This window comes from Carcharhinus amblyrhynchos, chromosome 2 (assembly GCF_965287045.1).
Source record: "Carcharhinus amblyrhynchos chromosome 2, sCarAmb.v2.hapA, whole genome shotgun sequence".
In the NCBI taxonomy this organism is placed as follows: Eukaryota; Metazoa; Chordata; class Chondrichthyes; order Carcharhiniformes; family Carcharhinidae; genus Carcharhinus; species Carcharhinus amblyrhynchos.
In genome coordinates this window covers 21,386,927-21,409,655 of record NC_137325.1, presented here as the reverse complement: position 1 = coordinate 21,409,655, position 22,729 = coordinate 21,386,927, and the positions used below count along the sequence as shown (strand labels likewise).

Genomic DNA, 22,729 nt, shown 5'->3' with positions numbered 1-22,729 from the left:
TTCCAGTAAGGTTTGAGCACATATTAACCGACTTATTTTAAAATAGATCAATGTGATGGAGAATAAGAATGCATTACACAAGAACATCGCCGATCAGACTACATCCATTATTAGGTTTTCATAGATCATAGAATCTCCACAGTGTTTGAGGAGGCCGTTCAGTTCATCAAGTCTACACTGACCACAAATACACCCAGGCCCCACCCCCATAACCCCATACATTTACCCTGCTAACCCCATGACACTAAGGGGCGATTTATCAAGGCCAATCAACTTAACCTGCTCATCTTTGGACTATGGGAGGAAATTGGAGCACCCGGAGGAAACCCATGCAGACACGGGGAGAATGTGCAAACTCCGCATGGACAGTGACCCGAGGCCAGACTTGAACCCAGGTCCCTGGCACTGTGAGGCAGCCACTGTGCCACCTTGCCACCCTTAATCCTTTATTTACATTTTTCACCCTTTGAACGTATCTACAAGAGCTTTCTGGCCATGTTAGTGCAGCCAGCAATTTAGCATAAATGTCAAATGCAGATGCTGGAAATCTGAAACAATGTCAGAAAATGCTGAAAATACTCAGCTGGGCAGACAGCATCTGTGGAGAGAATCAGAGTTAACGATGGCAATTTTCTGATCCCGTCCACTGCAGGAATTGCCACGGGTACGACAGACAGTTTCACAGACTGTTAGAAGGTCCGTTGATCTTGGGTAGGAATTTTCAGCCCCTGAACGGGCGGGACCAAAAGAATCCCGTCCAATGTTTCAGGACGATGACGTTTCATTAGCTGCTCTGCAAGGCAGCCCTAAACTGCCGCTGTGCCCAGGGAGGCCTAGAGGCCTCTATTCCTGCCTCAAAGCATTGCCCTCCTGGCCTGTCCCCAGGAAGCCACTTCCACACTATTGGAACTGGTTACCGCTGCGTGCAGGTGAGCGGCACTGGAACCAACCTCCCTCCATCCCGCTTCTAAAAGGTGTTTGGATGGAGAACAGGGCATGCTTCTGGTGGCATTACTTTTAACATTTGCTTTCCTCCATTTTCATCCCTGTCTGAGGCTAAGAATCCGGCCTACAATGTCAGACGCCTCATTCCACACCTGCTGTTACCAAGGGGAAGTAATCATCAAAAGAAAACAGAAGCCGAGAAGTTATCGGCAATTTGTTATCTTCCATGGAGCCGATTGTGAATCCCGTTAATAGTAATAAATATAAAATCTTGCAGCCCTTTCACATATATTTGGCTGACACAAGGCACTTCAGTGTGACTAATGGGACAGACCGTTGGCGAAAGCCATTCACTGGTTGAGTGGTTAAGGGTGGAATCAATCAGGCTTCACTGTGCTTGAAACAAAAGCATTAGCAGCATGCCTGTATTATGTTGTATATGGCTGCCAGGCTGTTCTTAACTCCAAGGTTGAAACCCAAGTGCAATATTCTGGAGTACGGTGAAATGATGTTTAGAAAGTCAGAGATTATGAGCATAAAGTAACACTTCTATGTTTCTGTATAGGGTCAGAATGGAAAAGGTGGGAAGCGAGGTCGTAAGGGAGATCCAGGAGTCCATGGTCCACAGGTAGTCACCAGAAATTTAATATTTAATCAGTAGCTTTCTTTGTAGCAACTGACTGTTCAATTACTTTAATTTGCAGCTTCATTGATTCCTCAATCCATGTATATCCCCAGATTAGATTTGTAAAGTGTATATGTTTCGTCCTCCCCTCAAAAGCGGATTCCTATTAGCATATCCTGCTACAGATGGTGACTTCACTCATGAACATGTAGGCCATTACAGTCCAACTTCCTCATGTCCTTTCAACCATCATCACAGATACGAGGGGTAAATTCTATCTTGGAAGATACTGAAATCTCAGTAGTGTGTCAGCAGCTTAAAAGGAAAGACAATCGAGTGGGGAGATGTACAGCAAGTGGCTGATTCACCATCGGCCATTTGGCATGACTGTTCAAGACCTATTTCATTTCCATTCACAAGGATTCAGCATCCTCACTTTAGTGCTCTGCATCATTTTGCTAAGGACATGAAGTGTTATTGCCTCAGTGTTGGTTATCTGAATATTTAAACAGCCTTGCTTTAGACCATAAGACCAAAAGATATAGGAACAGAATTAGGCCATTCAGCCCATTGAGTCTGCTCCCACCATTCAATCATTTCTGATATGATTATCATCCCTATTCTCCTGCCTTCTCCCTGTAACCCTTGATCCCTTTATTGACCAAGAACCGATCTATCTCTGTCTTAAAGACACTCAATGACCTGACCTCCACAACCCTCTGTAGCAACGAGTTCCACAGATCCACCATCCTCTGGTTGAAGAAATTCCTCCTCATCTCAGTTTTAAAGGAGCGTCCCTTCACTCTGAGGTTGTACCCTCAAGTTCTAGTCTCTCCCACAAGTGCAAACATCCTCTCCACATCCACTCTATCTAGGCCTCTTAGTATTCTGTTGCAAATAACAAAGAAAAGAGGGGTGATGATGAAAGAAGTACTGATAAAACTGTAATTTTCATTAAGATCCCCCCTCATTCTTCCAAACTCCATTGAGTATAGTCCCAGACTCCTTAGCCGCTCCTCATACGACAAACATTTTATTCCTGGGATCTTTCTTGTGAGTACTCTGGACCCCATCCAAAGCCAGCACATCCTTCCTTAGGTATGGGGCCCAAAACTGCTCACAATATCCCAAATGGGGTCTGACCAGAGCCTTATACATCCTTAGATCTTGTATTCTAGCCCTCTAGAAACGAATGTTAACATTGAAATTGCCTTTCTAACTGCTTTGAAGCATCATGAGGCATTCATACAGTAAGCACAAATATAATTCAATAATTCAACTGGAAAGACTGAGAAGGAGTTAAAGGCGGTTCCCTAGCTTGGCAAAATGGCAGGAAGTGATATTCCACAAGGCTCAGTTTTTGGAAGCACTATTTTTACTGTTTACATAAACAATTTGAATCGCGGATCGGAGTACAGTTCCAACATTTGCAGATGCCACTAAACTGCAGTTAACACAGAGGATGTCTTCAACAAAATACAGGGAAGACCTGAATAAACATGTAGAATGGCAGCTAATTGGCAAATTAACCTCCACATAGATAAATGTGAGGTAGTGCAGGAGGAGTAAAGAGGCCATGTATTCATTGGAAAATAAGAGAGACATTTTAACCTTAAAAATCAAGCAGAATTGGGTTGGGATTGAGGTATTTGGAGCCTTAAAAAATAATTTCCTTTCCCAAACCTGCCTATTTGCTGGCCATGGTGGCACAGTGGTTAGCACTGTTGCCTCACAGCACCAGGGTCCCAGGTTCAATTCTGGCCTTGGGTCACTGTCTGTGTGGAGTTTTCACTTTCTCCCCGTATCTGTGCAGGTTTCCTTCGGGTGCTCCAGTTTCCTCCTACACTCCAAAGATGTGCAGGTTAGGTTGATTAGCCATGCTAAATTGACCATGAGTGTCAGGGGGATTAGCAGGGTAAATGTGCAGGGTTATGGAAATAGGGCCTGGGTGGGATTGTGGTCAGGACAGACTTAATGGGATGAATACGTCTTTCTGTACTGTAGGGGTTCTATGATTCTAGGTCACCAACCCTCTCCAAGGAAGTGGCTTACAGGTTTAAATATTATAATGAGGTTGCAAGCCTTACCATCAGACCTGGATATCTTTACTCAACCCCACTTTTTGGTCCCCCCTTGGTGCCAACAGCCTCAGCTTCGAGCTCCTATTTCTACCCTCCTTCCATCCCCTCCTTCTCTCCTAATCTACAGCCTCTTCTTCCCTGAGTCATTCCCTCCTTTCCATTTATCCCTGTCGATTGCCCTGGCATTTATGATATCATACTTGTAACTTTAATTTGCACCCGCTCCGCTGCTTCTATATTCTCCTAACAATAAGCAGCCAGAACTGTACACTGTTCTCCAAGTGTGTCTAAGTAAAGTTTGGTGCAGATTTAGCATAACTACTATTTTTCAATTCTACCCTTCTAGAAACAAGGCCTTCTTTATGGCTTTATTAACCTCATCAATTAATGTCTTGACAACATATTTTACAGAAGAGTTTTCTTTCGGAATTACCTTTATCTTTTTACATCTGCAAATTCAGTCCTGAGGAAGAGACTTTTTCATAGAGGCAATATTTATAATGCTTAAGTTCATCTATTTTAGGTTTGCTATTTACCATTTATATAGATGATCTGGAGAAGGGAACCGAGTGTATGGTGTCGAAATTTGCTGATGACACCAAGATTGGTGGAACGACAAATTGTGTGGAGGGTGTGGAGAGTCTGCAGAAGGATCTAGATAGGCTGGACGAATGGACCAGGAACTGGCAAATGGAATTTAATGTTGGCAAGTGTGAAGTTGTCCACTTTGGTAGGAATAATGGTAGGAAGGACTATTACTTACATGGCGAAAAACTGCAGCAGGCAACGGTGCAGAGGGACCTCGGGGTCCTTGTGCATGAGTCGCAAAAATCCAGCCTGCAGGTGGTCAGGAAGGCGAATGGGATGCTGGCCTTCATAGCAAGGGGGATTGAATATAAAAGTAGGGAGGTCTTGCTGCAACTGTACAGGGCACTGGTGAGGCCGCAGCTGGAGTACTGTGTACAGTTTTGGTCACCGCACTTACGCAAGGATATTTTGGCCTTGGAGGGAGTGCAGAGGAGGTTTACTAGGCTGATACCGGAGTTGAGGGGGTTGAACTATGAGGAGAGGCTGAATAAACTAGGCTTGTATTCGTTAGAGTTTAGAAGAATGAGGGGAGATCTCATTGAGACATATAAGATGATGAATGGGATGGATAGGATAGAGGTGGAGAGGCTCTTCCCGCTCAGAAAGGACAGTAGGACTAGGGGGCACAGCCTCAAGATAAAGGGGGGGCAGTTTAGAACAGAGTTGAGGAGGAACTTCTTCACTCAAAGGGTGGTGAATCTCTGGAATTCTCTGCCCATTGAAGTGGTGGAGGCTGCCTCGCTAAGACACAGGTTGATAGGTTTTTGATAGGCAAGAGGATTAAGGGTTATGGGGAGAGGGCGGGAAAGTGGAACTGAGCCACGACAGATCAGCCATGATCTTATTGAATGGCGGGGCAGGCTCGAAGGGCTAGATGGCCTACTCCTGCTCCTATTTCTTATGTTCTTAAGTCAATTAAGTGACAACAGCTGCTGAATGTACTTTGATTCTCAAGTGTGTGCTCACTGCAATAAGTACGTGATTCATGATTGGAAAAAGTAGGGGTTTGAATGTTCCCAGCAGTGTGTTACTCCAAAGCAAAACAGAATTTACTTTAAACAATCTACATAAGCTAATTGAACTTTTGGGAACTCTGAATGCATTGTGTGACATCTATAATGATGTTGTTCTGCTTGTAAAGTTGTTATTGATAGTAAATATTTAAGATAACCATCAGGGTCGGCATAAATCAGGACTGCGTTTAATGGAGGTGGCAAAGGTCTTGTCCACAAACTGGAAAGTTGGCAAGAATCCCATGTAACCTCTTTCAGGAAAGATCCACTGTATTAAGTGCCACTCAGGCATTAAGGATCAAGGAACAAGGAGGAAGAGGTTGGTAGCAAGGGTCAGGGATGACTTTCAGCATGCATGGGTTGCTTGTTTTGGTCCCCCCCTTGGTGCCAACTGCCAGCCATTGGGTCAATACCAGTGGTGGCAGAATGAGATACTTAAATAGGCATTAATTAACAGCACGACAGGAAGGCCATCCAAGCGCCTTCCAACCACAGAATGAATTGAGGTGGAGGTGGGAAGGCAGCAGAGTCCCCACTCATTAGCTCCCCCCCCCGCCCCAATTAAATGCCCCCCTCTAGCACCAACATGCCACAGAGAAGGGGAAGAGGGGGGAGAGAATTCATTTTGCCCTTATCGTGTTCTGCCTGTTGCATTTTTGTGAACATTAAATTGACTTTACGAACACTCATATTATTCTTTGAAAAAAATTACAAAGAAATATATTATTTTAGACAGAGAGCAAGGGAAGTCCAGATTAAACTGCGTTTATTTCAATACAAGAGGCCTGACGGGCAAGGCAGATGAACTCAGAGCACTGATGGGCACGTGGGACTGGGATATTATAGCAATTACTGAAACATGGCTAAGGAAGGGACAGGACTGGCAGCTCAATGTTCCAGGGTACAGATGCTATAGGAAGGATAAAACAGGAGGTAAGACAGGAGGGGAGTTACACTTTTGATTAGGGAAAGCATCACGGCCATACTGAGAGGGGATATATCTGAGGGTTCGGCCACTGAGTCTATATGGGTAGAATTGAGAAATGAGAAGGGAGAAATCACTTTGATAGGGTTGTACTATAGGCCCCCAAATAGTCAGTGGGAAATTAAGGATCAAATATGTAAGGAGATTACAGATATCTCCAGGAAAAATAGGATGGTAATAGTCAGAGATTTTAATTTTCCCAACATTGACTGGACAGTCATAGTATTAGAGGGTTGGATGGAGAGAAATTTGTTGAATGTATTGAGGAGGAATTTCTCATTCAGTATGTGGATGGCCCGACTAGAGAGGGGGCAAAACTTGATCTCCTCTTGGGAAATAAGGAAGGGCAGTGTTGGTGAGGGATCACTTTGGGACCATTGACCACAATTGTATTAGTTTTAAGATAGCTATGGAGAATGACAGGTCTGTCCCAAAAGTTAAAATTCTACATTGGGGCAAGGCCAATTTTGATGGTATAGGCAGGAACTTTCAAAAGTTAGTTGGGGGAGTCTGTGGGAAGACAAGGGAGTGTCTAGTAAATGGAATGCTTTCAAAAGTATGTTAACCAGGGTTCAAAGTAAACACGTTCCTCATAGAGTGAAGGGCAAGGCTGGCAGAAGTCAGGAACTGCGGATGACTCGGGATATTGAGGCCGTGGTCAAGAAGAAGAAAGAGGCACATGACATGCATAGACAACTGGGATCAAGTGAATCTCTTGAAGAGTATAGGGGGTGTAGGAGTAGAGTTAAGAGAGAAATCAGGACAAAAAGGGGACACAAAACTGTTTTGGCAAATAAGGCAAAGGAGAATCAAAGAGCTTCTACAAATATATAAAAGGCAAAAGAGTAACAAGGGAGAGAGTAGGGCCTCTTAAGGATCAACAAGATCATCTATGTGCAGATCCACAAGAGATGAATGAGATCCTAAATGAATATTTTTCATCAGTATTTACTGTTGAGAAAAGCATGGATGTTAGGGAACTTGGGGAAATAAACAGTGATGTCTTGAGGCGTGTACATATTACAGAGAAGGAAGTGCTGGAAGTCTTAAAGCACATCAAGGTAGATAAATCCCTGGGACCTGATGAAGTATATCCCAGGAAGTTGTGGGAGGCCAGGGAGGAAATTGTGAGTCCGCTAGTCACAGGTGAGGAGCTTGAAGATTGGAGAGTGGCAAATGTTGTGCCTTTGTTTAAATAGGGCTGCAGGGAAAAGCCTGGGAACTACAGGCCAGTGAGCCTCACATCTGTAGTGGGTAAGTTGTTGGAAGGTATTTTGAGAGACAGGATCTATAGGCATTTAGAAATGCAAGGACTGATCAGGGACAGTCAACATGACTGTGAGAGTGGAAAATCATGTCTCTCAAATTTGATTGAGTTTTTTTGAAGGGGTAACCAAGAAGATAGATGAGGGCAGTGCAGCTGATGTTGTCTACATGGACTTTAGCAAGACCTTTGACAAGGTACTGCATGGTAGGTTGTTGCATAAAGTTAATCTCATGGGATCCAGGGTGAGGTATCTAAATGGATACAAAATTGGCTTCTTGACAGAAGCCAGAGGGCGGTTGTAGGGAGTTGTTTTTCAAACGGAAGGCCTGTGACCAGCACTGTGCCTCAGGGATCAGTGCTGGGCCCATTGTTATTTGTCATTTATATTGATGATTTGGATGAGAATATAGGGGGCATTGTTAGTAAGTTTGCAGATGACACCAAGATTGGTGGCATAGTGGACAGTGAAGAAAGTTATCTTCAGTTGCAACGGGATCTTGATCTATAGAGTCGAATGACAAATGGCAGATGGAGTTTAATTTAGACAAATGCGAGGTAATGCTTTTTAGTAGATTGACCAAAGCAAGACGTAGTCAATTAATGGTAGGGCATTGGGGAGAGTTACAGAACAAAAAGATCTAGGGGTACATGTTCATAGCTCCTTGAAAGTGGAGTCACAGGTGGACAGAGTGATGAAGAAGGTATTCGGCATGCTTGGTTTCATCAGTCAGAACATTGAATACAGGAGTTGGGATGTCTTGTTGAAGTTGTACAAGACATTGGTAAGGCCACACTTGGAATATTGTGTGCAATTCTGGTCACCCTATTATAGAAAGCATATTATTAAACAGGAAAGAGTGCAGAAATGATTTACTAGGATGCTACCAGGACTTGATGGATTGAGCTATAATGTGGGAAATTACCACTTCGGAGTCAGACTGGGGGTGCAACAATACAGTTTTATTTAACAAAGCTTTGTGGAGAAAAGGCACTGACACTCCGCAGTACTGGGCAGCTACCTTCTGTCAATAGTACAATAGGAGAGGTTTATTTTTATACCTTTCAGGCAATGGATAGTCTGGACATTAGCCAGTTAACACATTGTTATAGTTTAGTAGGATCGATAATTTAACACATTGTTACAGCCAGACATATACAGACATTGGCATTTAACATTGCACTGTTTCATAGAATGGATACATTTCCTCTATCAATTACTTAATTTCTATCTATACATACAGTAATTGGTTTTCCTGCATTTAAGTATTCCCGTTCCCATTTATGGCTAATCTCCTTATTGTCCTAGGTCTGTCCTTTGCTTAAAAGTGTCTCAAGCTCTCTACTGGCTTCCTGCAGTATTTGATTCCTGCATGTTTAACTTTAAACAACTGTCTGTCCTGCATATTTTTAGTTTCAATAGCCGTCTGTGCAAAAGTCAGTGCCTGCTTAATGTCTCTTTCCCAAGTAACTTTTTCATGTGCAGGTAGCCATCTTTGTGATTTTTCCCACTACAATAAGGAGAGGCTGAATAGACTGAGACTATTTTCTCTGGAGCATAGGAGGCTGAGGGGTGACCTTATAGAGGTCTATAAAATAATGAGGGGCATAGACAAGGTAGATAGTCAATATCTTTTCCCAAAGGTAGGGGAGTCTAAAACTAGAAGGCATAGGTTTAAGGTGGAAGGGAAGAGATACAAAAGTGTCGAGAGAGGCAATTTTTTTGCACAGAGGGTGGTGAATGTCTGGAACAAGCTGTCAGAGGTAGCAGTAGAGACGGGTACAATTTTATCTTTTAAAAAGCATTTAGATAATTACTTGGGTACGATGGGTATCGAGGGATATGGGCCAAATGCGGGCAATTGGGATTAGCTTAGGGGTTTTTTAAAAAAAGGGCAGCATGGACAAGTTGGGCCAAAGGGCCTGTTTCCATGCTGTAAACCTCTATGACTCTATGGCTTTATATGAGCTGTGATGATTTCCACTTGGCCCTTTATGACCATTTGAAGGTTAATTGAATGAAACTTGGTTTAGATTTGATTTCATTCTGATCTGATGGTAGGAGTAGTGTAAAGAAATAAATCTCCCCCTATGTTATGAATGATGACATTAAAGGTCCAGGCTATTGTTATCTGTTATCATGCAATGTTAATTTGTAGTTGTATGTTAATTCCCAACCTGTGCTTTTTCTAATTATTACAGGGAATTTCAGGTCCTTCTGGCCAACCAGGTCGAAAAGGTGAACTAGGAGCTCGAGGTCAACAGGTTTGTAGTAGACCTGGATTTTGATGCATTGAAAACTTTTCCGCACAAAACCTTTTTTAGATCCTTGTGTTCCTGTGTTAAATTTGGCTTTTAAGTGTGGATGAAAGGCATTGGTAAAAAATGAGAGTGCTAATATCTTATATTTTCAGACTGGAAGTTCTTGTAGTGCTGTGTCGGTGTTCCTACTTCTGGGTCATAAGCTTCTAGTCTCACTTTAGGACTTGATGGCCACAGAAGATGAGTTCGTACTGTGGCCAGACAGGTTGATTATCAAGGGGGAGGTGGTGGTGTAATGGTTTTGTTGCTGGACTAGTAATCCAGAAACCCAGGACAAGGCTCTTGAAACCTGGGTTCAAACTCCACTAAGGCAGATGGTGAACTTTGAATTTAAAAAAAAGTCTGGAATTAAAGGTCTACTGATGATCATGAAACTATTGTCGATTGTTGTAAAAAAGAAAGATTTTCAGACCTACCCTGTATTGTCTAATCATTTTCCACTGGATTTATTCACCATTTCACTGAGCAACTTTCAAATCAATAAAGATAAATATTCGGACAAAGGGAATGTCCTGGAAGCTTTGATTAATATTTATTTCACCAATCACATGACAGGGTCCACCTGGAAGTCCAGGTCAGCAGGGGATTAATGGTGTCCTTGGATTAAAAGGAAAAATTGTAAGTAGCATCTAATATTATTTATGTAAATTAAGTGTTATGTATTAGAATGTAAAATTAAAAGTAAAGTTTATTTATTAATCACAAGCAGGCTTACTTTAATACTGCAATGAAGTTACTGTGAAAATCCCCTAGTTGTCACACTCTAGCGCCTGTTCAGGTGCACTGAGGGAGAATTCAGCATGGCCAATGCACTTAACCAACATCATTCAGACTAGGGGAGGAAACCAGAGCATCCGGAGGAAACCCAAGCAGACATGGGGAGAATGTGCAAACTCCGCACAGACAGTGACCCAAGCCAGGAATCGAACGCAGGTCTCTGGCATGGTGAGACAGCAGTGCTAATCACTGTCCCACCTCAATGTTGACCATTGTGGTAGGTTTAAGCTGGTCTTTTTTAATAGTCATGATCTGAAAGGGATTTTAAACGTACAACCCAGCTACTGATAAATCCACATGATTAGAGTTTTGGTTTGCCTGACATGCAATGATGCAGTGTATACTTCTTCCCTTTTGGGGCACATCTTACTTCACTGACAACAGAGACCTGGGGCACACACAGATGGGCAAGAGATATAAAGTACACAGGAACTCCCTTGCCCCAATTTGGTTGAGGGTAATACTGAACTCTTACCACTTTGAAACACTAAAGCAAAAACCTGAGTGGACAAGTTGCAATTTCACCTCAACTACTTAAACTGGAAGATTGAGTAGCTGTGTGGATTCTATTGGATGGAATAGGAAATGGTGAGATGGCACCAGGAATGATAAAGGCAATGTCCCATGTATTGAGGTGTCAAGGGAAAAGCTGGGTGTTCTTCCTGTGGCATGGGAATCTGGGTGCAAAAAAGTCAAAAACAGCAAATAAAAAAGCTGGCTATCATACCTTCCTTGTGGCAGCAGTTTTTTTTTGGCTTGCTTCGATTTCTAAAGTTAATAAGGATTATTGCCTGCACAAAATGCAAAAATATCAACTTGCAATGTGCCCACTCAGGCAGGGCACTTTCCTGACTTACTTTTTAATATATCCCCAAGAATGCACCAAAAAACAAACACACAATTAAATAATGAAGGTAGCTGCATGGCTGGAATATTCCACATTTACGGCACCTTCACCTTTTCTTTTAACTATAAACAAGAATCACAGCTTGAGGCTGGCTTTCTAAACAGTTCATCTCTGCACCTGGCAGCCTCTTTAGCTGCCAACATATATTGTGCCTCCCTTTGTGAGTTTGGGAAGAGCATTGGAGGATTCCACAACTTTCCTCACAATTTCCAGACCTGGTTAAGTGATTGAAACTTTTCCTAAGCAGATCCACATCCTCCTGACAATGCTGCTGCTGCCCACATTGTCACCTTCCTTGTGGCAGCAGTTCTTTACCGAGACACCTCATGAAGTGAGACGCAGCCTTTGTCCTCCCTGGTGTCTTCTTGCCACTTCCTGTTCCATCAGTAGAATCCACACAGCTACTCAATCTTCCACTTGAAGTAGTTGTGGTGAAATTGCAACATGTCCGTTCAGGTTTCTGCTTTGGAGGTGGTAAGAGTTCAGTGTTACCCTCAACCAAATTGGGGCAAGGGGGTTTTTGTGCATCTTACCTCTTGCTCATCTCTGTGTGCCCCAGTTCTCTATTTTCAGTGAAATTGGATGTGCCCTGAAAGGGAAGAAGTATACACTGCATCATTGCATGTCAGGCAAAGCAAAACTCTAAAGTATGCATTTATCAGTAGCTTCTATTGAAAGTTTTAAAATTCCTGTGAGATATAATAATTCCTGTTCACCAGTGAGGTAAATGACAACTGCAGTGCTTATTCGGATAAAACTATAATAGAGGCTACCAATCATCTCCCAGGAAGGTTCTGGAACAGAAACCCAAGCTCACCAGGGTGATCCCCCACCCTGTTCCCCGATTGGTTCCCAGGGTTATGTGACCCTTACTCAGCAAATTGATCCTTAAAAGTACAATCGCCACAGATAGCTTTTAGAAGAGCTTTGTAGTATGACTCAACAGGATCTTTATATTCACCCTTCTCTCTAGCAACATGAATCACATACTCCTCATATCCAGGTGGGAATGCTGATTAGTTATCCTTTAGAGCCTCACACTTCATTCTGTCTTAAAATTAAATAGACGGTTCACAAACGCCGATATCCTTCACTCCTTCTTCAGACTTTGGAGATTGATTTCAACTGACAGTACACATGGTTCTGTCATTGTCCCCAACTGTAAACACCTTGCACCTTCTTCTCAGTAAACCAAGCTGGGTCCCCCTTTCATCAAAACACCCAGAATGCAGAACAGATCACATGGCCCCTTCATTCCTCCATTTTAACTCAGAGCGAAGTACAGTAACCCAAACGTGACAATCTTATAAAACCTCACATTTGTAACAATGCTGGTGGATTTCCACTTGCCCAACACCTCTGCAGTTGATTAATGCTCATCAGAATAGGAGTGTTGGCTCAGTGGGTGGCATTTTTTCCTCAAGAAGAATCATAGAATCCCTACAGTGCAGAAGGAGGCCATTCGGCCCATCGAGTCTGCACTGACCACAATCCCACCCTGGCCCCATTCCTGTAAATCCACACATTTACCCTGCCAATCTCACTGACACTAAGGGGCAACTTAGCATGGCCAATCCACCTAACCCGCACATCTTTGGACTGTGGGAGGAAGCTGGAGCACCCGGAGGAAACCCACGCACAGAATATGCAAACTCCAGACAGACAGTGACCCGAGGTGAAATTGAACCTGGGTCCATGACGCTGTGAGGTGGTAATGCTAAGCACGTGCTGCCTAAGGTTCGAAAGTTGTAAGCTCGAGCTGCAAACCAGGAAGGGACCTGAGCATAAAATGCAGAAGGACATTCCAAGTGCTGACGTGAGGGCTACTGGATGAGACATTAAGCCCAGTCACCCTCTGGTTCTGCTCAGTGTGTTGGCCAACGTGTATTCCTCACCAACATCTCTAGAACAGATTATCTGATCATTATCACACTGCTGCTTATATAGGAAATTGCTGTGTGAAATTTGCCTGCTGAAAAGTATTAATTACCCCATGGCAATTATTTAACAGGGCGAACCTGGAACCCCAGGGGATAAGGGAGAAAGTGGATCACCAGGACCTCGTGGGTTAACGGTAAGCTGGTTTATTATTACACTCCCTCCACCAACCCCCCCAAATCTTTCTGCTCATTCTCTGGTGAAAATGTATGGTGAGCGGGCGAGAAATGGAAATAATTACACGGCTCCTCCCCATTCAGTAACGTCTGCTGGAATATCCACAGACGATCGGAGCTCCGGCTGTAACTTTTCAGCAGGAATTCTGGCAGGGTGGTGTACTCAGCTGCTTACATCATTTCTCTAGGGGTTTTGCCAATCGTTTGCTGGCAGGAGATCAGAAAGTACGCTTGGAAAATCCACCCTCTATGTCATCGAAACATGATTAACTCGTGCAGTGTATGGTGGGGGGAAGAAGCCAGTGGACAATAGAAGTCAATCAATGTTGTGAGCACCCCCAATTTTCCACAGTAAATTATCTGAAGCTGAGCTACAGCATAGAGCTTCCCTCAATGGGGGCGCGTGTCAAAAGGTTAAGAGTTGAAGGGATGCTGGCTCGGCCAATGCAAAATGGTGTCAGTTGGACGGAGCATCACAATTTAGCTGTCTGTGCCTATGACCGAAAATCAACCATCATCATTTCTGAAAGGCTCATCTTTCTCCTCTTAATTCTTTCCCTTGAGTTTCTTCCCTCGATTCTGAATTGTTGTTATGTTGGGATACAGTTCTGCAGTTTGCCTATAGCAGCTTCCAGCACATCATGTCAATGACAATTATGACTGTATGGAAATAACGAGCAGGATAAGGCCAGTAGCCAGACACATCCGTGCTGCATAATGCCTGTACCTCCCACCCCAGAATGTTTCCATACTATCAGCAGACATATAATCTTATAGGAGAGGCAAAAGAAAGTCTGAAATATTGTGGGTGTGGATGATTTGTGTTGGCTGGCTATGCAAATAGAGGAAAGATCTACGCTAGTTGGTTTGTCTTTACTTACTCTGTGCTTATTAAGTTGTGATGTTCTTTGGCAACGCCCTGCTAAAATCCACTACCAGCACAGAGGGTCATCAATGCTTCCTATCTGTACACTTCACATAGGGTCAAATTTTGTGGAGGTGATGGGGTCTCAAGTTCCATTTCAAGAGCTGGAAGGACCCCCACCCCCATTGCCTCTTTTCAAGAAGGCCTGTCACAGCATTATGCCAGTCAGGTACTTACTCGGGGTGGGCTATCGAGGGTCCCCAGGGCACAGGGTCCTGCCGACTGAGAGCTGTTGACCAGTCAGAGGCTGGTAGCTTTCCTGAACTCAGTAGTGCCACTGAGAAGCTGATGGCTGCTGCTGGTATAACACTCACCTGAGCCCTCAGATCAAGGAAGTACCTGGGTCAGTGGCAAGTGATAGTAGAAGGGGTTGCAGGAGAGTGGGGAAGGGGCAGGAGAGGTGGGCAGTGGGTTTGGAAGCAAGGGGTAGTGGGTCACCTGCATCCTGGTCCCTGGACCCTCTAAAAGTGACCGAGTGTCTTTGAGCGATGGATTATCCCTTCTGGGAGTCTGCAAGTAGCCAGCCGTTGCTTGTTATACTCCCCAGGAGAAATAGAATGAGGCTTGTTAATTGTCCACTAAAAGACCTCAATTGTCCAGGGCTGTCCATGAGCCTTCCCGTCATAGACTTATTCAGGGTTGATTTAGGAAGGCAACATGGTCCCTATCTGATACCCTGCTGCTGCAATAAATACCCCCTTGTCCCACCACCAAACTCACCATGGTGGAGGGCACAAGCTTCCACCCCATTGTCTGAGCTATTGTTAAAGTTAATTTATTAGTCACAAGTAAGGCTTACATTAACATTGCAATGAAGTTACTGAGAAATTCCCCGAGTTGCCACACTCCGGCGCTTGTTTGGGTCAATGCACCAAACCAGCATGTCTTTCGGACTGTGGGAGGAAATTGGATCACCTGGAGGAAACCCACGTGGGGAGAATGTGCAAACTCCAGGCAGTAAGCCAAGCCCGGAATCCCTAGCACTGTGAGGCAGCAGTGCTAACCACACACTGTGCCGCCCACATCTGACCTGTGTACTAGGTTTGATTTACAGCCCCCCTGAGGTCAGGATTGGAGGCAGGCAGAAGCTAAAAACAGTCCTGCCAGTTGGCATGTTGGGTTCTCAGCTCCAACGTGCTCTGGTCAATTCTTATGAAGGCAAGATTGGAGAGGCAGATAACCAACATGGTTCACTAAGTGCCTCTTAAGGCTAATTAAAGGAGGCTCCCTGGGATTTTACAGTCAGCCCTCCAGGTTCCCGCACTAAAGTGAAAATTGTTTCAGCTGCCGGGAGGTGGTCCCCTGGTGGCAGAATGGTGAAACGCACCATTCTGGGCAGGCCTGGAGGCCCACCCTCCTGCCTGGATCTCCCAGTAGCCGCAGATGTTCTGTAGTAAGGTCGCCCCTTTCTCCGAACTGCTCCCCCCGCAGTGTCCTTGCTATAAAACCCATCTATTAATTCCCAGAAGGAAAAATCAGTAAAACAGGGAAATAAAAACACTGGTCTGAACTATCTTTTCCTTTTGGAGAAACCAAAGTTGGAGAGGGAGAGAAGATGTCTCCATCTCGCAGTTTCTCTCTCCTTACTTACTTAGCTTTCACTGCAACCTGCTTCACCTCAGAAGCTGCAAGGTCAGTGGTTAGCCCTCAAGCTCCTGCCATCCTTATGGACAGTGAGCCCACTCTCTAGCCACTAATTGGCCACTCTGAGAGAAATCGCAGTGAGTGTTTACCACACAGTGTGTGGGCCTGAGAGTGGCTTCAGAAACCTGCTGGGAGAATGCTATCCGGTATATAAGACCATAAGATATAGGCACAGAATTAGGCCATTCAGCCCATCAAGGCTGCTGTGCCATTCAGTCATGGCTGATAACTTTCTCAACCCCATTTTACAGCTTTTCCCTGTAACGTTTGGTTCCTTTGCCATTCAAGAACTTATCTTTCTCTGTCTTAAATACATTCAATGATCTGGCCTCCAAAGCTTTTTCTGGCAATGAATTCCATAGATTTAGCATATTCTGTACAGTTCAGATGGGTGTACTTTAATATTAACCACTCCACGATGGGCAGAAGGAGGTTAAACCCCAAAAAACACAAAACATGTCCAACCGACACATATGAGCCTGTTACAACTTTTATGTCAGTGAACAACCCGAAAGACCCCCACCCACCGGCCCCCCTGCCTGGCGTAGTCAGGACACTTCCTTCAGATGTCCACAGGCTCCCAGAGCGTAGCTAGAATTTAACTTTAACAGCTGGAGGCTGGGTTTCCCCCAAGGCTTGGGAAGCCCAGCAGTGAAATGGAGGTGGGCACTGCTTGTCCCAGGAGGTAAGTGTTACCTTATAACCAACCCCCTGTGGCCCTCACGGAAGCCTTCGGTCTCCCCTCTGCTGTTCTCAGCCACCCCCAGTCCCCGGCTGCTGCTTCTTGCTGCTGGTTTTACCACTTGGCAAGCTGTCAGACTGTAAACTAAATTCAGCAGGGCCTTTTTTCCCCTTAATCTTACAACATTTCCGCCCCCCACCCCGACACTCCCCCCCAACCCACTCTACCTTTCCTTAAACATTGGGGCCATAGAGTCTAAACCAGGAACCTGGTCCATACAATGCACCTACCCCACTCTAGAATTCTGATGAATAATTCAGTTAATGTGTTAACACACATGACAAGCGATAATGTAAGAATTTGCAATCCAGTTGAGGAAATGTATTTTAAAAAAAATGATGCTCTGCTTCCCCCTTGTGGCTATTGATAGTAACTTGATAAATAGTAAATTATATGAGTGTATAAAATACCCCTTACAATTACAGATTTGAAAGCTTTGAACTGAGATGTTTGGCTCATGCATAATTAAAAGATTGCAGATTAGATGTTATCATCAATATCTTCATGACCCTCTCACATTTCCTTAACTTTGAACTGGTTTTAATATTTCCACACTCCATTAAAAGCCCAGGATTAAAATCAATCAGGAACAGCGTGGACCCAGAGCACCGATTTCCATGCTTGATTCTCCATTTGGTGTTTGTGATTACAATCTATTCATGTCATTGAAACAATTACAAAGTAAGATGCTTTCTGTTACATCTCTTAGTACTGGGCTGTCTTCTGAAAAACTACCCCATAGCCAGACATGAGGGAACACAGATCTTTATTCAGTCTACTCACTCCACTCTTTAAACGTTGACTGCCCCCTTGGGGCCAGTTCCCAACCAGCTCATCCCACAACCCAGGTCATGTAACCTGTTCCCTTAATGGGCAATGCCCCTATAGATATTGTCAATTGTCCAATATGCATTTCACAATGCTGGGCCATAGAATCCCCACAGTGTTGAAGGAGGCCATTCAGTCCATCGAGCCTGCACTGACTACAATCCCACCCAGGCCCTATTCCCGCAATACCACATATTATCGCTGCTAATCCCCTGGCACTAAAGTTAATTTAGCATGGCCAATTAACCTAACCCACACGTCTTTGGACTGTAGGAGGAAACCGGAGTACCTGGAGGAAACCCACTCAGACATGGGAGAACGTGTAAACTCCACACAGACAGTGACTCGAGGCTGGAATTGAACCAGGGTCCCTGGTGCTGTGAGGCAGCAGTGCCAACCATTCTGCCACCGTGTCACCCAAATAGGCCTAAAGCCTTAGATTACAAGTTAATTGACAATGGATGTTAAATTATATTTTAAAGTTCAAGAAAGACATGAAGGAGCCATTATTGTTTAAGGAAAAATCTGATATTGAGTGAACAGGAGAGTTGGAGAACCTTTTGAGAGATGTTGGCCCGGATTCTCTGACATCACCCGCGACGGGGATTTCCGGTCCTGCTGCTGTGAATGGAAATTTGGCTAAGCGCAAAATTTTCCGTTCTTGCTGGCAGCAGAGAATTCTGACCATAATCTCCCTTTCAGCCAGCAAGAATTATGTGCGCATTCAGCACCCATTTTATCCAACGTAACACTGGGTATAGTCCTTTTAGCTGACTTTATAAATTTGGTTAGCGTTCTGCCTGGGTATCTGTTTTGGTGCTGGTGTTCCAAAGTGACATTAATTAAATCTTGATGTTGTAAGTCCAAATTAAAGAGGTGAAAGTTAACCCCCTAAACAGGGGCTGGGGCTCACATGAGATGTTCAAATTTTAAAAATCTGAAACCCTATCGTAATCTCCAGTCTGCCTACTTCCAACTGAAACACAGACGGAGCAAAGGAGGGACAAGCCAACCACTCTCAGGAAGCTCATTGCCTATTGAAATATTTCAATGAGGCTGGCAGATTTAACCTTTCTGACAGGTTTATCTGTGGAGGGCTTAGTTTCCTGTCTTCAGTAACCCTGGCAGCTCAAAGGAGACAAGAAGAGCTTGTTGGAGAAGGAAGTGCCTTTACAGTACTGCTTGTGGGCCAGGAGCATGAGTACTTGCCCTGATTCCTTCTAAATCAGACAATCACCCCAACCTCACCACCATGAATCAAATTCATACAAAGATACAAACAAGGGACAGGAGTAGGCCATTCAGCCCTACGAACATGCTCCACCATTCAACAAGATCATAGCTAACCTGTAGGTAACCTCTCACCTGCCCCCAATAACCCTTCATCCTCTTGTTAATCGACAATTTATCTAAGAACGAAGAACAAAAGAACAAAGGAAATTACAGCACAGGAAAAGGCCCTTCAGCCTTCCAAGCCTGCACCGACCATGCTGCCCAACAGAACTAAAACCCCCTACCCTCCAGGACTATATTCCTCTATTCCCATCTTATTTGTGTAATTGTCCCTTAAAAGTCTCTATTGTATCCGTTTCCACAACCTCACATGGCAACGAGTTCCAGGCACCCATTATTCTGTGTGTAAAAAAATCTGCCTCATCCATCCCTTTAAACCTTGCCCCTTGCACCTTAAACCCCCTAGTAATTGACTCTTTCACCCTGGGAAAAAGCTTCTGACTATCCACTCTGTTCTTGCCTCTCATAATCTTGTAGACTTCTATCAGGTCGCCCCTCAACCTCCGTTGATCCAGTGAGAACAAACCAAGTTTCTCCAACCTCTCCTCATAGCTAATGCTCTCCATACCAGGCAACATCCTGGTAAATCTTTCCTGTACCCTCTCCAAAGCCTCCAAATCCTTCTGGTAGTGTGGCAACCAGAATTGAACACTGTATTTCAAGATCGGCCTAACTAAGGTTCTATAAAGCTGCAACATGACTTGCCAATTTTTAAACTCAATGCCCCGACTGATGAAGGGTTAGCTCTAGACAAGATCATGTCCTCCACTATGTTTCCTGAAGTTGATGACTAGTTCCTTTGTTTTATTGGCATTGAGGAAGAGATTATGGTCATCACACAATTTCACCAGATTCATTATCTCTAATTCTCTAATGAAACAGTAGAGAGAGTGACCACCACCCTATCCTGGCCACCATGATTTTCATTACTTGGCAGAGTACTTTTCAGATGCTAAATATGCAGTTGTTGTGGGCGCACCATTTCACCAAATTCTCTACCTCTTTCCTGTGCTCTGTTTCATCATTATTTGAGATCCAACCCAATACAGAAACGAAAAGAAAGGTTTTCATGTAGATTAAAGTAAAAAGGAAGACAGGAACCAGCATTTGAGCAGAATATTGTTCATTAAAGTTAAAGACAGAACTGGGGAGTTGATGAGGTTAGCTAGAGAAAAGCCAAATATCAAAAGCAATCATAAAGTTTGGTGTTCTTATTTCCATTCTTTGGAATAATAGTAATCTTTAAGGGAGTCAACTGTCAATTAGGCTTTAACAACAAAACTATCAAACATGAAAAGTTTAACTAAATAGAATACTCCTTCATTCCCCACTTATCTTCACAAATGTACACAGATTACAAAATAGCACAAAATGCACAAGTTACAAAACATACCTTATGCTATACAATACAAATATAGATCACTTTAAACTATCTCTGCTTCCTGACACGACAAATCGAAGACAGAAGAACACTGAAAAGAGAGTTAGAAATCATGGAGGTACATCCTTGCGAAAACAGCTGAGAGAAAAAATTGCTTGAAAGAAGATTCTCAGGTTTGTCTTTACAAGATCGGAGTTTTGAAACATTTGTGTGATAATCATCTGGCAGGATTTGAGAAGAAATCACTGGAAGTCCAATTGGGTGACATCTACCACATGGTTTCAGTGTGAGGTGTATCTGACCACACTTATCCTGTTGGGTTTCAGGGACTTTGTGTTTACCGAGAACATTGTAACATAAGATATATCTTAGTTAAACTTTTTATGTTTTTTTGTTGTTAAAAGCTAATTGACTGTCCTCTGACTCTATTCCTCAACGTTTTCTAAAAAAATGTAAAAGTTATGGGGGCAATCTTACTGACTCATCATGCCAGTCGAACAAATGCAAAGGCTGAGGCTCCTGCACTCTGGATCCCCTTACATGCTTTAGTTGCAGTCTCACCTTCCTGTTCCTGAGCACTGACCAAATCAAAAAATCCCATCCAAAGTTGTATGACTGACCCTGGCACAAAGTAGTCAGGTAAGTTTCTCCCTTCCTGATGTGGTGCAGTGTCTGCAGCTCAGTCTCCTCTTCAATGACTCTAAGCCAAAGTTTTGTGAGCTGCAAACACTTACACCAGGCATGTTTGCCCTTGATCACAGTGGCTTCCAGGAACCCTCACATGCTGCAGCTTTGACACACTGGCTGGAATTTTACTGGCATGCCTGCCCTGGAATCAGGGTGGGCAAGGCTCACAGAATGGCATTCTCTGTTGGCTTTGGGTGGGACCTTACGAGCCTTGGGTGGGCGAGGTGGCAAAATTCAAGCAATCATCTGTCTTCCCATTCTTCATTTGTTTTAATTATTTAATTATATGATTTGCATTCTATATATACTTTATTAACGATATCATCAGTTTGTATTCTTTTTAATAGACCTTAACTACTCACCGGATACTTACCAAGCAATTAGCTTCTACCCCTGTAGTTTGAGTAAGAATTGATTTCTACGGGATGAAAAACTTTGCAAAGGCAAACACAAAACTGTATCTGCTTCCTCTCATCCCCTAACTCACTAATCACCCAACTTCGAGAACTCTGTTCAAATTTACACTGTGCTAAGTTGCACTGGAGTGGCTGTTCACGTATCCTGCACTGAAACCATGCAATTAGCTGACCACAGTTACAGAAAGACTGGTTTAAAGTGCTTCCTCATTTAGCTAACTTCAACTCCCCTGGGAATGGACAAAGTGGAAAAATTGAAGTGAAACACCAGGAGGGAAAAGGAAAGCAGTGACGGCACACAGCATTCTGCACCTTTATTTACATTCCCTTTGTCCATTTCTGCACCCCATCCTCCTCCCCCCCCCACCCGAATCGTATAATCTCTGCTGATTCTCTTTGCCCTGATGAAAGGTCACCCAGACTCAAAACGTTGCCTCTATTCTCTTCCCACGGATGCTGCCAGAGCTGCTGAGATTTTCCAGCAGCTTCTGTTTTTGTAACTGTAATTGTTAACCCTCCTCTGGTTACATAATTTTTAACTTACGCAGTGCCTGATTTTCTGACTCACACTGATCAGAAAGAAGAAGCTGCAGAAAGCATCAGAGAATTGTGTCAACCCCTATTGTCAAATCCCCCCAAGAAATCACAGTGTTAAACAGTTCTACATGATGTTCTTTACCCCACAGGGGATGGACGGCACCAACGGAATTGGTTCTCAAGGTCGCAAAGGGAAAAAGGTGGCAAAATAAAATCATATCGGTGATGTACTTTAATCCTGCATCCAAAAACCTTGCTTTCTCTTTGTACTTCCTGATTTAAGAACTTTACTTGTAACTATTGAATTATTATTGAGAAAAAAAAAAGACCTTGGTTTTTGTCTATTGCACCAGTGTATTCCCACCTGGCTACAATCTCACATAGACACACATACACATACGTCCACTTTACTTAGCATCATCTCCCATTGGTTCTGACATTTTCCACTTTCACCTCTGAAATATGAGGTAGAATTTTACAGATGGTGAAGTTGGAACTATACAGAGGTACAGATTGTTAAAGGACTGCCTGAGGAATGTGCCAGTTGCATAACATAGAGAATTATTATAGTTTAATTCACATTGTGCTGATGTTATTATAAACTTGAGACATTAGGGTTATTACTAAAATGTGTTCATAAAGGAACAAGTTTGGA

The 22,729-nt window shown here is 43.6% G+C and overlaps 1 protein-coding gene and 2 long non-coding RNA genes across 3 annotated transcripts in view; all 3 read left to right on the top strand.

Annotated features, from left to right (window-relative positions):
• Positions 1-9,767, top strand: part of LOC145353042 (uncharacterized) — a 34,952-nt gene extending 25,185 nt beyond the window's left edge. The window contains exons 8-9 of the long non-coding RNA XR_013888636.1: positions 1,511-1,573; positions 9,704-9,767. This is a non-coding gene — a long non-coding RNA (uncharacterized LOC145353042). The remainder of the gene's footprint in view (positions 1-1,510; positions 1,574-9,703) is intronic.
• LOC145357968 (collagen alpha-6(VI) chain-like) overlaps positions 1-22,729 on the top strand; it is a 125,844-nt gene that overhangs the window by 76,200 nt on the left and 26,915 nt on the right. The window lies entirely within an intron of this gene.
• LOC145353051 (uncharacterized) lies at positions 10,375-22,275 on the top strand. Its single transcript, XR_013888638.1, has 3 exons — positions 10,375-10,441; positions 13,519-13,581; positions 22,224-22,275. It is a non-coding gene; the product is annotated as an uncharacterized LOC145353051 (long non-coding RNA).